Source organism: Diorhabda carinulata, chromosome X (genome assembly GCF_026250575.1).
Source record: "Diorhabda carinulata isolate Delta chromosome X, icDioCari1.1, whole genome shotgun sequence".
In the NCBI taxonomy this organism is placed as follows: domain Eukaryota; kingdom Metazoa; phylum Arthropoda; class Insecta; order Coleoptera; family Chrysomelidae; genus Diorhabda; species Diorhabda carinulata.
The window spans coordinates 45,096,325-45,110,954 of record NC_079472.1 but is presented as its reverse complement, the minus strand read 5'-3'; the positions used below and the strand labels follow the sequence as shown (position 1 = coordinate 45,110,954).

General features: G+C 32.9%; 1 protein-coding gene across 10 annotated transcripts in view; it reads left to right on the top strand.

The window, feature by feature from the left end:
- Positions 1–14,630, top strand: part of LOC130900416 (protein alan shepard) — a 126,565-nt gene that overhangs the window by 87,243 nt on the left and 24,692 nt on the right. The window lies entirely within an intron of this gene.

The following is a 14,630-nucleotide window of genomic DNA, read 5'->3' as shown; positions in this document are numbered from 1 at the left end:
TTTTTTGCATCGATATGCGATAATGGATGAAACATGGATCCATGGCTTTACTCAGGAATCAAAACGATCATCATCTGAGTGAACCACGTCAGATGCTTCCAAAAGCACAACATTTAGTTGGAAAGGTTATGGCTTCAGTATGTTGGGATGCGCATGGAATATTGTTCATCGACTATTTTAAAAAAGAAAAAACAATCAATAGCGAATACTACATAGAATTGTTGATTCGTTTGAATCCAAAAATCAAGAAAAACGGCCACATATACCGAAGAAAAAGCCACTATTTCACCAAGACAATGGACCGATTTCTAAGTCGATGGCAACGATGGTTAAATTGAACGAATTTCTTCCTCATCCAAGGTATAGTCCAGATCTGATCCTCAGTGACTAGTAGCTATTTGCTGATCTCACCGATAAGAGTTTCTTCTCAAATGAAGCAGCATTGCTAAACCTGAAGTCTATTTTGAGGCAAAAAACACTCCGCACGATAAATTTTGCACTTACTAAAAAATGGTCGCCGTCCACATCTGCTCGTTTATTAAGAAATGGTTTGATTGGAATAAGTAATAAAAAATTTCTATAGTAACCAGAATCAATATTTCTATCACGGTCTCTTAGAATATTGAATCATTTGAATTTAAAATTTTTACAAGAATTTATACAACTTACAGCCACCACAAATCTCAATAAATTATTGTAAGTGACCTTTTGATATTTTTGATTTTAGGTCCTTTCTATTTTAAAATTAGTTTTTTTTCAAATAATTTTTGAAAGATTGACGTTTCGACGTGTACTAACTTAACTGAAAGTAGTCGAAACGTCAAATTTTCATATGTTGAAAATTGCCTTTGAAATACCATATCTATTCTCATTGTATTAAACATGATAAAGGCGCCCTCATGGGTAATATTAGTAGTGTGGTACAGTTCGTATACATATTTTATCCAAGGTTGTTCTAATTACTTGATATAAAATATTATATTCAATTGATATCGATCGTTTTTTTTTTTATATATATAAACTAGTTTTATAGGAATTATTATTCAGTTAACCAAGAGGAGAAGCAAGTTTTGATTGTTTTTAAACACAACTAGTCCAGAGAAGTTAGGCAGAACAAGCCAATTTTCTCCTAGATGGAATATGAAGGAGTTTTTTTTATAAATTACGTTGGAGCCCAGCTGAGGCTCTCGAGTCTTACGTTAGATACCTCTTTCAATTTTGCCTGTAGAAAAAAAATGTAGACATTAATATTGTATTTATGGCTTGTAACATAACCTAGATGTGAAAAAATTTTACCCTTCAATTTTTCGAAAATTTAGCGAAAATTTGTTTATGCGCAAGTATAGTAAAAATAAAAACAAATTCATATATTTTTGCTGTTTATTTCATGAATATTAACAGTTTAGAGACGCGGTTTGCAACAATCGACAGAGGAAGGGTTGTAGTTTGTTAGATAAATAATTCATGGAACGAACAACGTTAAAGTAGACTTAAGAAAAACAAAATAAACCTTATTTTGAATCTATTATTATTATGGCTTCTTTAACCGAAACAGGAATTCTAACTATGGTTACAGCGATAGACATCGAAATCATGAAGAAACCTGCTCCCACTCTAGAAAACCAGAAATAACCGACGATGCAAAGTTACATACTTTGCTGCCATTAGAACACAATCCTCACGGAAATTGCCTCACTACAAATGTTAGTCAGTCGCTTGTAGTAAAGATTTTAAATAAAGAAAAACTACGCCAAGGTGCCACACCTTGTCAAAAGCTTTTTTAAAGATTAATGGCATTCTGCTACTCATTTGAAGGCAGTTAGGTCTTCCAGAACATCTCAAAAAATAGGCCTCAACTAAATAATCTCTAAAAAGTGATATTGGCCCTCAGACTATATTTTTTTTTCAATAGAGATACCAAAAATAACTTAAAACTTCATTTGTAATAATTGCTATTTAATTTATTCATTATTAGTCTTAATTGTGTTTGAAATAATTTGGTGTGTGTGACGATCCATAACACGGACGCGTACCTACTACATAAATAAAAAATTGCCTATTAAATATATATGTGGACTTAAACAAGGATAAAATTATCTTTATCTGGTTTCAATGTCAAAATTATGTTGTTTTCAGCAAATCAATATAAAATGAAACGATTTAGATATAACAGGGTTTTGATAATTGAAAATAAAACTTACATCTAACTGTTTAAATTAACAACACGTGAGAAACAGTTGAAGCTAATAGAATAGTAATGATATATATTTAATACTACTTGGAGCTAAGAAACGCAAATATATTGATTAGTTTGAGATGTAGCGCTACTGGAGATAGTAGAATTTTCTGAACTGTGAAGAGAACTAATCAGTCGGTATAACCCAGACTATCATTATTATGCGTGAAAAAAGTATTGGGAATGTAGCTAGAAGATTAGAGGACAATATAGACCAGCTTATAGTGATAGGAGAGTCAATCCAGTCACATACCAACTCCTTCACGTATCATTTCACCAAGCTGAAGATCGAGGAATATCGAAGAAAACAATAGAAAAGGGAATAGAGACATTCCAAAAAAGTCACGAACCTCATGATTGAGATTGAAGAGATGAAATAATAATTACCTATAATAAGAAACAAGAATACACAATAGTATTTATTCAACGGAAAGGTATTAGCCCTTACACAGGATTAGAATATTATACATTATCTATAACACTATGGCACAGTTATTTTTCTCAATAACTTCCTTAATATATTTCATGTTATTTACATGGTCGTCAATGTAGTCCTCGGCTAATGCGGTTAATTTCCACCCTCATAATTTTATCAGAGCTGTGCTCACACAAATTGTTCCCGATGTCTGTAAAGTTCAGGATTTCTCAGTTTTAGAAACATACCAATTTGTTTGGCTATTGCAGCCTACGTTTTGTATGGTGTATTCTAGTAATTTAAAAATAGTTTGAAAGTGAGAGTGAAACATATATATAAGCTCCGTAAAATTCACGTGGCACTGTAAACGAATTAGAAAACTTCAGTATTCATGGAATATAACTCGTGTGGCATGCTCATATGAAACCCATATTTAATACAGAACGGTCATTACTTGTCAATCTTTTTTAGTAATTCATAGATGATGTGATAGTTTTTAATCACTAGGTATATGTTATGTCTTATACTAACAAAACTAAGACCAGAAACTAACAGTTAACCTAGATGCAGCACTCTAGGAAATTTGAAATTGCAGACGTGGACACGAAGCATTTCATACGGGACTGCATTAGATTAAGTTACCCCTTAATATTATGAATGTCGTTGAAAAAAGAAAAACCGCATGCGTGAATTATATATTTAATTCGATATAGTCGTTCTGTAAGCTGGAACCGATAATTGTAATTATATCAACAGAAACCGAAAAGGTACTTTGAATGATTACTTTACCTAAAAAATTTCGTATCGGTCAAAAATAAAACGTTTAAATTGTGTTTAGTTTGTTGGTAAAAATCGAATTTTTAGTATCTATAAAAAACCTTCTATCACGTTAATTAATAGTAAAAATCGAAAGTAATAATGATGAATAAATTATTCAAAGACTATTTCGATCGTAGACACGTTTTTTTTTAATTTCCCACTTTCTTATTTAAAAAAAACGCATCCTCATTGTCGTTTTTAATATAATCCGTTACCAACAACAAAGTTCAGTCACCCTTTAGTAGAGCCGAATCATCTTACTGACCCGGATCTGTTATAAAACATGGAGAAACTATGCCTAAAGCAATTTGCACAATTTAATAGCGAATTAAACTCCATCCCATTCACCGATTCTTAAGAATTTTCACCCACACTGCTGACAAACCGATCCACTCTCTTTGCCAGGTGTTTTATAAAACTATGCACGTTGTCAGCTGAAGAAATTGTTGATATATTAGAAGTTCCATTTTCATTCATTCAATATACTATTTTGGAAACTTGGTTACCTTGTAACTGCTCATTGTTACACGTATTAAGACTGAACAAATTCAATTATATTTACATAGTTCTCACATATTTCTTTTGTCTGAAAATACATTTAGGTGAAAGAAATTATTCTCGCCTATCTTATAAATAAGAAATATTTTTAGATATGTCACTTTATTATTATTATTATTATTCAAAAATTCAATTTGTTAATAAAACAAACATTTATAACAAAATGATGTTGACGTCATTTGTTACTAATATCTAGTATTTAGACCTCGATCCCTTATAATAGCCTGAACACGCCTCGGCATAGTGGTAATTAAATTTGAACATCAGTTTGGTTCAATTTGTCTCATATTACCTGAGGTATCGCACCAAGCTTACCCAAGTTGTTTACATTCATTACCCGAATTCTAATCCGCATTCTCAATGTATCCCATAGATGTTTGATGAAGTTCTGCCGTCGCAGCTAATTTCTCTTCAAATTTGACGTCTGTGCAACGTATGGCAACCATGATTTATTCTGATTTTATTGATGGATTGCTATCAATATATTCATTTCTGTATTGAATAGTCGAAGAGGAAATATTGAAATGGACACTGTTTAAGATGTACAGAATGCAAAGTAAAGGCAATAAAATTGTGAAAGACATGAAAAAGTTTGAAAAAAAAACAGTAAGATTTAAAATAGAAGCCTTAAACTGTTACAATCTTTTGTCTTCAGTTGGAAACTCTTCTATAGTAGTCAGTTAAAGTGTGTAGTACAACAGATGGATGAACAATTTATATTAAATTGGTGGATTTAGTGACAAGAAATTCACTCAAATTACTTAAAATAATAAATGTATCCATAAACATAAATTGCAAATTAATATTAACTGCTGGAATTGCAGAAAACTCCTCTATATTCATTGGAAAAACAAACACCAATAACTATTGATCTATTTAAGCTATCTGGAGAAGATTGTGGTTTAGCGATTGAGAACTAGCCGCATGATCGATATTCGATTACCATGTCAACTCTTCATGTATATCGAAGTCGAGCCATAGTTATTTTGGGTTATTGTGGCTTGACTACTTTTAAATAATTACATATTAGACTTTGTATTGCTTTTTAAGTTTCACTAGAGTAGTAATGCAATAATTGCTACTAAAAATATTTGCTATGTTTATGCAAGTGCATTAGACATTCGTAAATGCCAATAATGATTCTTAACATTTATGTATTTTAGATTAGTTATTTTAATCTCTCTAGCAATATTAGACAAGAACATACTGACGGCACAAGTGGAAGCAAATCCATGTCGGACGGGGAACGAGGAGAACACCAACCATGTGCGACCATCCAAGAACATTTGCAGCAGATTAGAAAAATAAGCAGGGTGCCTGATGAGAATAAAGTCAACTGATCCATCACATGCAACGTATTGCTTCAATGGCACCACATAGAATTTTTTTCAATGGCTTGATCACTGGAGACGAAAAATGAAATCTATATGACATTCCAAAACGCATTAGGCAGATACTTTCTCCAAATGAATCGTGAGGATGTGTTGGAGTATACGTGAAATTGTTGAATCGATTATTCGAAGCGATTAGACGACATGTTTAAAACAGATGATATCTGAAGAATTTTAAGGATGAAGATGATTTTGATAAACCGTGATAATGCATGAATTGTGGTGGAATGATGTGCCTTATTTACCATACATTTATTTTCGTAGTGACAAAAAAATTTAGATCATTTTCGAAAACACCATCTTGAGATATTTTACTCAAAAACCATTGGACTTTTGTCCGTCCGGCATTGAAAAATGCATTATAGATGGTAAAAATTGATAACTGAGATTACTTTATTGCTCAAAAATAAAAATTTATTCGTTAAAATCAATTTTTAGCTTAATATTTTCCCCCCTTTTATTTTTTAAAAATGAAATTTGTATATAATTATTCATTACTATATATATACTACATACTACATAGCATATTGTATACGACTACATTCTAACATAATATGTTTTTATTTACGGTTAAAAAGTTAAATTTAGAAAAGTAAATACGTTGCTCATTTTCTATTTGACCTAGTTACATTAGTTTAAAGTCCGTATCTGTTTAGTTCGCCTTTGAATAAACGTCCTTGACAAGCTGTCTTGAATGTCCGTGGTGTTTTCTCACAGCGTTGTTATGACTGAACGAAGATATCGAAGATACTAACCTTTCTAACATCTGTGTCACTTACTGTAATTTTACATTCTCCGCATTCCAACAAGTTTCGTACGAGCAAAAAAACCTTCTCACCAGGATTAGTACGATGGAATTATTATAAAAATATCTTCAATTTTGCTAGTTTAATACTAACGTTATAGCTATATGTACACTTAAGGCACTCTGTTATATAGAGTGTGGAAATATCAAATGGACTAGATTTAGTATTTAGATTACTGTAGATCTTTATTGACAAAACTGGCATTCAACATGAAAATAAGCATCATTACTGACATTTGCAAACCCCTCATCTTAATTAATAAGAAATTTGTTTAAATAAATACAGAGAATATAATGATATTATTGAAACATTTTGATTAAAAAACTATAAAACTACTACAAACCATAGAGGTATAGGTTAGGTTAGGTTAACAGGGTGATCTCCACTTTTCAGCTGAGACCTACACGGAGGTCTTAGGCCCATTGTGATGCCCTTGCTGACTTTTCAGTCAGCACCATTTCACTCACCTTCCCTATCTCTTCCGTTGCCAGGCTCTTGCCCCCTTCACAAGCTTTTCCAGTTTGCAATGAAGTGATTCAGGTCCTTAACACCCAGCTCCGCTGCTTCTTCCAGACAGTCCAATGTTTCACTCCCCATGCATTGTAGTCTTTTCGACGTCAATGCTGTGCAGTGACACATTAGGTGTTTATTGTTTCTTCCTCTTCACTGCATTCTGCACAGAGATCGTCGGTTCTGATACCCATGTTTCTGAGTCTAGAGCATACTGTGCAGTGACCGGTAATCACTGCTACGACCTTTCGGATCGAGGCTTTCCCATAGCCTAGCAGTTTTGTTGTCTTCCTCTTCTGCAGCACCGGCCACAAGGAGCGTGAGATGGCACAGTCATCTCTATTACTCCATTAATTTAAGTGCCTACTGTGCTCTGTATGATGATGCATCATTGTAATGCAACAAATAACAATTTGATTCACTAGAAGATAATCATGTAAAATTGAATTGATTGAATTTATTGTTGTGGAAAAACACCAAGAGTGTTGCCTCTATCGCTTGATGATGTATTTAGATCCTCCTCGATCCAATAATTCCAACAGTAACTGTACCAGCGAAACAGTTTCTTGTGATAGATTTTCATTACCTAATGCGCGTTGCAACCGTTCAACATTTTGTTATTCACTTATGGACTTAGAAATTATGATAGATCATAGCGCTGGTTTCTTGACAATTTCGTCTATTGCACATCATCTGTACCAATATTTATTCCGTAATAGCAACGACTTAACTTTAACTACTCCAATTTAGTTACTTCTAGAAATATACAAAGTAGCGTAACTTATCGAGACGTTCTATTAACTAAGTGAAAGCGTTGACGATATTCATACTGAATACACTGTTTACACCACCACTGAATTTACCTTCAGCCTCTGAAAATCTGAAAATGATAACTTAGTTATCGAAACATGCGTAATATATATATATATATATATATATATATATATATATATATATATATATATATATATATATATATATATATATATATATATATATCTTTCTGATCGAAATCGGGAGATCATTAACCGTAAAAAAATGAAACTAAAATATTCCTTTTAACTATACATAATAATAATTTATTTTAATTGATGATCATTACCTTCAAATAGAAATTAATCGGCTATTTTTCATTACTTCCTGCGACTTCTAATCTGCTTGGCCGACCATCATCTTTGCTTATTATATATATATATCAACATCGTTGACCTCTTGTAGAAACTTTTTCATAGAGAAGTGGCGGTATTTCGATAACGTTATTTATTTATTTGAATAATAATTTTTTTCAAACAATTTTTTATACATATCCGTGCGATATGTCAATAATTAATTTTAAATTAGATACTGCGTAGCGTATTGTTGTTGAGAATACAACTTAAGTTATTTTTAGAAATTAGTGCTAGCATAAAAAATAACATTTTAGAAAAATTGCACAAGTTTATTATCGTTTAATACCCTTTAACTATCAGTCATTTAAGTTTTCACTTGAAAACAGAAAACGATACAGAAAAGAATGAACGATTTCATCTATACATTCTGTACAGAAGGGAATACAATGAATATATTTGGACAAATATGGAAAAAAAGGTATTTTGGATGTTGAACATTATATTTTACGTAAAAAATTATTAAAGGAACGGTGTTTTGTGCCCAATAAGTACTAGACCATAGTTTGCTTTTGTTTAAAAAAGAGAAAACAATATCTGGACAGTATTATGCTATTTCGCTTACAATTTATGATGCTGAACGTTTGTTGAAAAAAAAAAGGTTTCTTCTATCACAACAATACACCTGTCCATTCTTCTGATGGTCCGCCATATTCACCTGATCTGACTTCCTCCGATTAATTTTTGTTCCTAAAGGGTTGATAAATGGGTTTATGGAAATAATTTCAGGCAAATGTTGAGGTGTTCGTTCCGACAGACCCTATTTTCCGTAAGATTATTGTTAGGAAACTCACTTGGTGAGGTATTTCTAGTATATATAAGAGTAAACTAACTTTTTCATTGAAAAGGCACTACTCCTATACTCTCGTAATTGTGAACAGTAATTGATTTGAAATTGTTAGTGATGTGCAGAGAGAAACGTTGTGAGAAGTCGATCATATGATCGCCATAGGTGCAGTGTTGGAATATGGTGAAAAATTGTTTTCTCGCATAAAAATTGTCTCCCATAACATTAATGATCTCATCTTTTATGATTGTATTTATATTTTACGGAGAGAAGTAGAACAACTTGATTGTTTTAAATAGCAATAAAAAAAATCAAATTTATTTTGTGAATAATCTTAAGAAGGATACAAAAGAATCCCATCCCTTGAAGAAACATTGGATTCACATGAATTTTTCTAATCTTAAAATGACGTAGATTAACCCAGCAATACAGATGAGTCTATAGTAGAAATTTCAATGTGTCATGCAGTTTCCGTAGGACTAGCAATAAAACCAACAGAAACTTTATGTATTTGAGCAGAACCTTTATAAATTGAATGTATACCGAAATACACAGCGAAGGCCGTCGTTAAACTTGAATGAATACAAAAATGTAAAATTAAACTTATCTGATATCCCCGCGCGTGCCTAACCTCTAGGAGCAGAGTAGTTAGGCTAAAATCGACTTAAGCCGCGTTCGAGATCCGTTCGCTGCAATGCAATGCCGGCAATGATTCTTTTAACACTTGGTTCTAAAACCATTAGGTTCGCGTGAATAAGACATAGGAGGGAGTGTAATGAAGCAGTGTGGAAGGTAAAGGGAAGTAGTATTGTTGGTTTTTCCTCGTATATTGAAAAGGATTAGATTAATTGCAATTTTGTTTAGTAGATCTCAAAACCTTATCTTCTAAAAAAATCATTGAGAAAATTTGAAGTCTTTTCGGCTTGTTAATTTGCTACTATAGCCTCTTTTAGTCCGGTCAAATTAGATCAAAAAATCAAATTTGATTTTCCCCATCATTTTCGTGTATGGAAAAAATTTTATTCAAGGTGAAAATTAAAAAAAAATTAGCTTTTCCCGATTATCCGCAAAACGGTAAGTTTTATGATAAAAATACCTTAGACGAAAATTGTAGACCATAAAATTATTCACAAAAAACGTATAAATATTTTTTTCCCTACGAACCACCGTTTCTGAGATATAACGATTCAAAAAGTTGTAAAAGTTATAATGTTTCAAATTTACTGTCGTATTTAATGCCTATAATGATTGCACAAGAAATACCAAAGCTGCATACCAACGTCGTCGAACAATTGATAATTTATTTGATGAATTTATGACAGTTCCCAACAGTCAACAGAAATTTCTTATAAATAAATACTCACAAGTCTCGGTTCATTTCAATGTTGTAAGAAAAGTTTACTGCTGAAAATATACACCCCACAAAAATTATCGCATCACTCATTTATTTTTTAAATATTTTAAATCTGTTGCCTGTTTTTCGAATTTTATTATTACGAATTAAAACACCAATGGATACGCCTTTTGCAACATTTATTTTATAGCAGTTTAATCTACAGAGGACAAAAAGTTTGATTCACCAAAACATAGAAAATATAAAAATAATTGTACAAAACATCTATACAAAAGAATGAACGGTGCTTAAACTAAAACCAGCTAATGAATTTCTAATAGCGTGTGTTGCCGCCCCTCACTCTAATTACAGCTTCCATTCCTCTTGGAAGGCTTCTAAACAGGTTCTGGACGTATCCTTGTGGCATGTTTTCCCAGAAGTTAAAAAGAACTTTTTAAAGATCATCTAGTGCTTTTATTGGTGCAGGATGTTGCTAAATTTGCCATCCTAGATGGTACCAGATATGCTCTATTGGGTTAAGGTCCGGGCTATGTGCAGGCCAATTCAGGGTGGGTATCTCGACCTCTTCTAAGTACTGCCGAACCACTTTAGCAGCGTGTGGACGAGCATTATCGTGCATTAGCACAGAGTTGTCACCGATATGATATTGGATATTGGTTATGTACCTGTCAGCATTTAGTCTTCCATCATTCACTCGTACTCCGTGCGACCCTCGAAAGAAATTCCTCTCCAAACCATAATGGAGTCACCACCAAAGCTTTCAGTTTGACAAAAATTAACCTGATCGTGCCGTTCACCACGTCGCCTATATACTGGTACACGCCTATATGATGAATACAGACAAAATCTTGATTCATCCGTGAATAAAATATTGGACCAATCTTGAATATTCCAATTTGCGTGTTCTCGAGCAAATTCCAATCTTGCTACTCGATGTTCTCTGGTAAGACGTGGACCTCTAGCTGGCACTCTGGCTCCTATACCTTCTTCTCTCAGCCTATTTTAAACTGTTTGTAGTCTTATTCGGACATTACGAGCAGCCAACAGATCTATTTGCAGCCTTCGAGCGGTTATTAACGCCGTTAACCTCAAATAACGATCATTTACTACCGAAGTTACCCTACCGCGGCATTGTCCGGGTCTTCTGATTAGCTGCCCTGTTTCTTGGTAGCGAATAACAACTCTGGATATGGTGCTTTGTTGAACTCCAATTACCCCGGAGACGTATCTTTGACTGCGGCCATCTTGTATGAGCACGATGATTCTAGCGGCTTCTTCATTCGTCACATATCTTGTTAAACGTTGAGGAACATCCATTATTAACAAAATAAATCTAAAGTTCACTATACAATAACACAACTTGTTCAGAAAGCTCTCGATCTCAATGCATTCTCCAAGACAGAAATGATTTACTCCAGTATTTTTGCTTCCAAAAAAATTTGTAAGAAATTGTGATATTTTGTTGATGTGATGATAAGAAACCAGAAATATCTATTAAGTTGATACATATACAGATTGTCTCAAAAAACTAAAATTAAGTATTGAAAATATCCTAAAATACCAGTGATGCAATAATTTTGTGGTCTGTATATATTGGTGAAACCATTAAATACGACAACTTGTACAACTTTTTGAATGATTATATCTCGGAAACGGTGGCTAAAAAAGTGGATAAAACGTATTAATACGTTTTTTGTAGATAATTTTATGATCTAGAATTTTCGTCTAAGGTATTTTTATGATAAAACTCACCGTTTTGCTGAAAATTGCGAAAAACTCATTTTTTGAGCTTTCCAAGCACGGAAATGATGGGTAACATTCAAATTCTATGTTAATTTATCATTCAAACAATTTTACTAATTTTCAACTTGATGGGAATTTATGTAACTTCGAATGTCTAAATTGACCGTATTATTTAGCAAGTTCGGTTCGGGTTTACAATGTCTTCCGTGAAACATACATCTCAAAGAACACATTAGTATCAAATTGAAACGAAAAATTGCATTGATGCACACGACATATTGAAATAAGTTTATAACAATAAGCCTGAGTTAAAATTTTAAGCGTTGTCAAAGGAAAAAAAGTTACCACCTTATTCTTAAAATGCTCGTTAGTCTAAGTGGAGCGTCAAGGTCATTGTTATTGTTTCTGTGTATAAATTACTATCAAAGTTCCAAGGGTAACATCTTTAAAGTAGGTGTTAAAAAAAGGAGGTAGTACTGGAATGTTTGAAAACGATGTTCGAAGAAACCTGAAAAATGCGCTAACGGATCTTTTATTCATCATGACATCATCCCATGCCACTTAAGTTCACAGGTTTTTTGCGACTAGATCACCGTGCGCTACTTCGGCTCTCCTCGAAAATAAAATATATGCTCAAACGAAAACAAACACAAATCCTTAATTTTTAGAAAACCATTGCAGAGAAGATGAAACGCATAAAAAAATACATCCAGAGATGCTGCCATTAATTAGTTCATCGCTGCCATAAGTGCATGGCAAGGCAAGTGCCGTACTTTGAACTTATTCAAATTGGTTACCATTTTTCTTTATTTTCAATAGAATAAATCATCGTATTTTTCGATCGTACCTCGTAGTAAGGTATTAAAAATATGTACTTTTGTTTATTATTGATGAGTTAATTATATATCTGCTCCATGTTTTTATTATTTGTGTAAAATAAATATTTTGTATATCTTCCATTCGAGTGTTATCACTTGACCTTTGTTTAATAATAACTAATTTCACGAAGGTCAAAATAGTGGACAATTCCGAAAATAATCTATCCCAACAAAATCCTTGAAGGCAAGCGTGTGATTTCTTACCAATGTTTACATTGAGATATGAAAATATAATAATCGTAATTTCTGAGAATAATTATGAAGGACAAGTAAAGTGAAATAAGTGTACATTTAATTACAAATGCACAAATTTCTAAATTATGGATTGCAGATAGACCACAGGAACGAAGCGTCGTGGCGGCTGATAAATGAACGGCTCCTAGTTTAAGGCCGTCGAACTCTCAAGGTCACCGATCGTCTGTTTCGCTATGCAAAGCATTCAAATTAGCGACAGTTCGTTTCCTTCATAGAAATCTACAGTCACTGCGGATCTTGATCTACTTAAAAATATTATAATTGAAATAAAAACGCTCGAGGAATAAATAAATTTGACGCATTCTTGGTATACTTTATTCCAATTATACGAGTTCGGTGATTATCAGTGTGAGACTTGTTTAGTTAGATTCGCTGCTAACAATAACATTTAATGAAATTGTTCCACGTAAAAGAGTTAACGAACTCGTTTTGCATTCCATTGACGAAATTAATCATTTTATGAGTTACATTATTTTAGATATATATATTTACGAGGTGTGAATGAATTTTTATAGTAGCAATTAAACTGCATCTAAAGTCGTATATTTTCGTATATTTCGGAGCGCGATTTACTCACATTCTTAATTTGACGACTGACCTAGTTGCTATTCTATCAAATCAATTTCTAAAATAAATTTTACCTTGGAAACAGTCAATATAGAAATAACTGTCATTCCAACCGATAATTCGCAATATAATATCGATTAACACGTTCTTCACTTTCTGGTCCAGTAGAATGCCTCTTTTCTCGAAACCCCGAATAGAAACTTCTCCATTTTCTTAGGCTATTAGTTACGACTTACCAAGAGAGCTTCTTGTTAACTACCTACCTTTTCTTGATAGTTCTCAATCACCATAAAGTGAAATTCACATTCCATATACCTTCGACGGTTTCATCATTTCTTGGTTCCAACTGGTACGTCTGATACTGTAATGTATTGAAACGAGCAGTGAAATGTTGAACCCATTCCGACTTTGAACGGTTTGCTACTATAGTCGCTTTTTAGAAATTGTCTTTGTAGCTTTGTTTTAGAACATGGATCTTAAAATATTTGTTTCCGAATTAAAAAAAATGCCAGGGAAGCTTTAAATGCTGTTTAGAAGCGATTTTAAAGTGGAGTTGAGTCAATAACGAGGGACGACAAATGGAATGGTATCAAAAATATAAGAAAATGTTCAAAATGTAGACATATTTATTCGTCAAAACAAACGATGAAATATTCGAGTGAATGTTGGGACGTTTGAAATAGAGACACAAGTTGCTTTCGAACCGGGAAAAAATTTTCATTTTTTCAGCGAGTTTAATATTTAGAGCTGTATTTATTATCCCCAAGCTCCAACTACCCCTGTAAATATCAGCGAAATACTTGGAAGGACCGTTTGTGTTGAAACATACGAGTAAGAGATTTACAGCTTTGGTTTCCAAAATTCATGAAAAACTTGATAAATTTTTTCGTTATTTCTATAAACATCAGTTTGAAATATCTATTATTACATCAAAAGTAGTCAAAAATGTATAGAAAAACATTTGATTTCGCACTAATAGTTGCCCCTTCCGCTTTATTGTTGATCAGTAGCAACAAGTCGTAATCGGCAAAATCTATCAAGGTCGCATGCTACATGTTGTTAACTATTGTCTTAGTGTGCGTTTACATTGGCAACGCTCAAGCGGTGATCGTCGAGCGACGCCGCTCCAGCGGTGTTAAAAAATC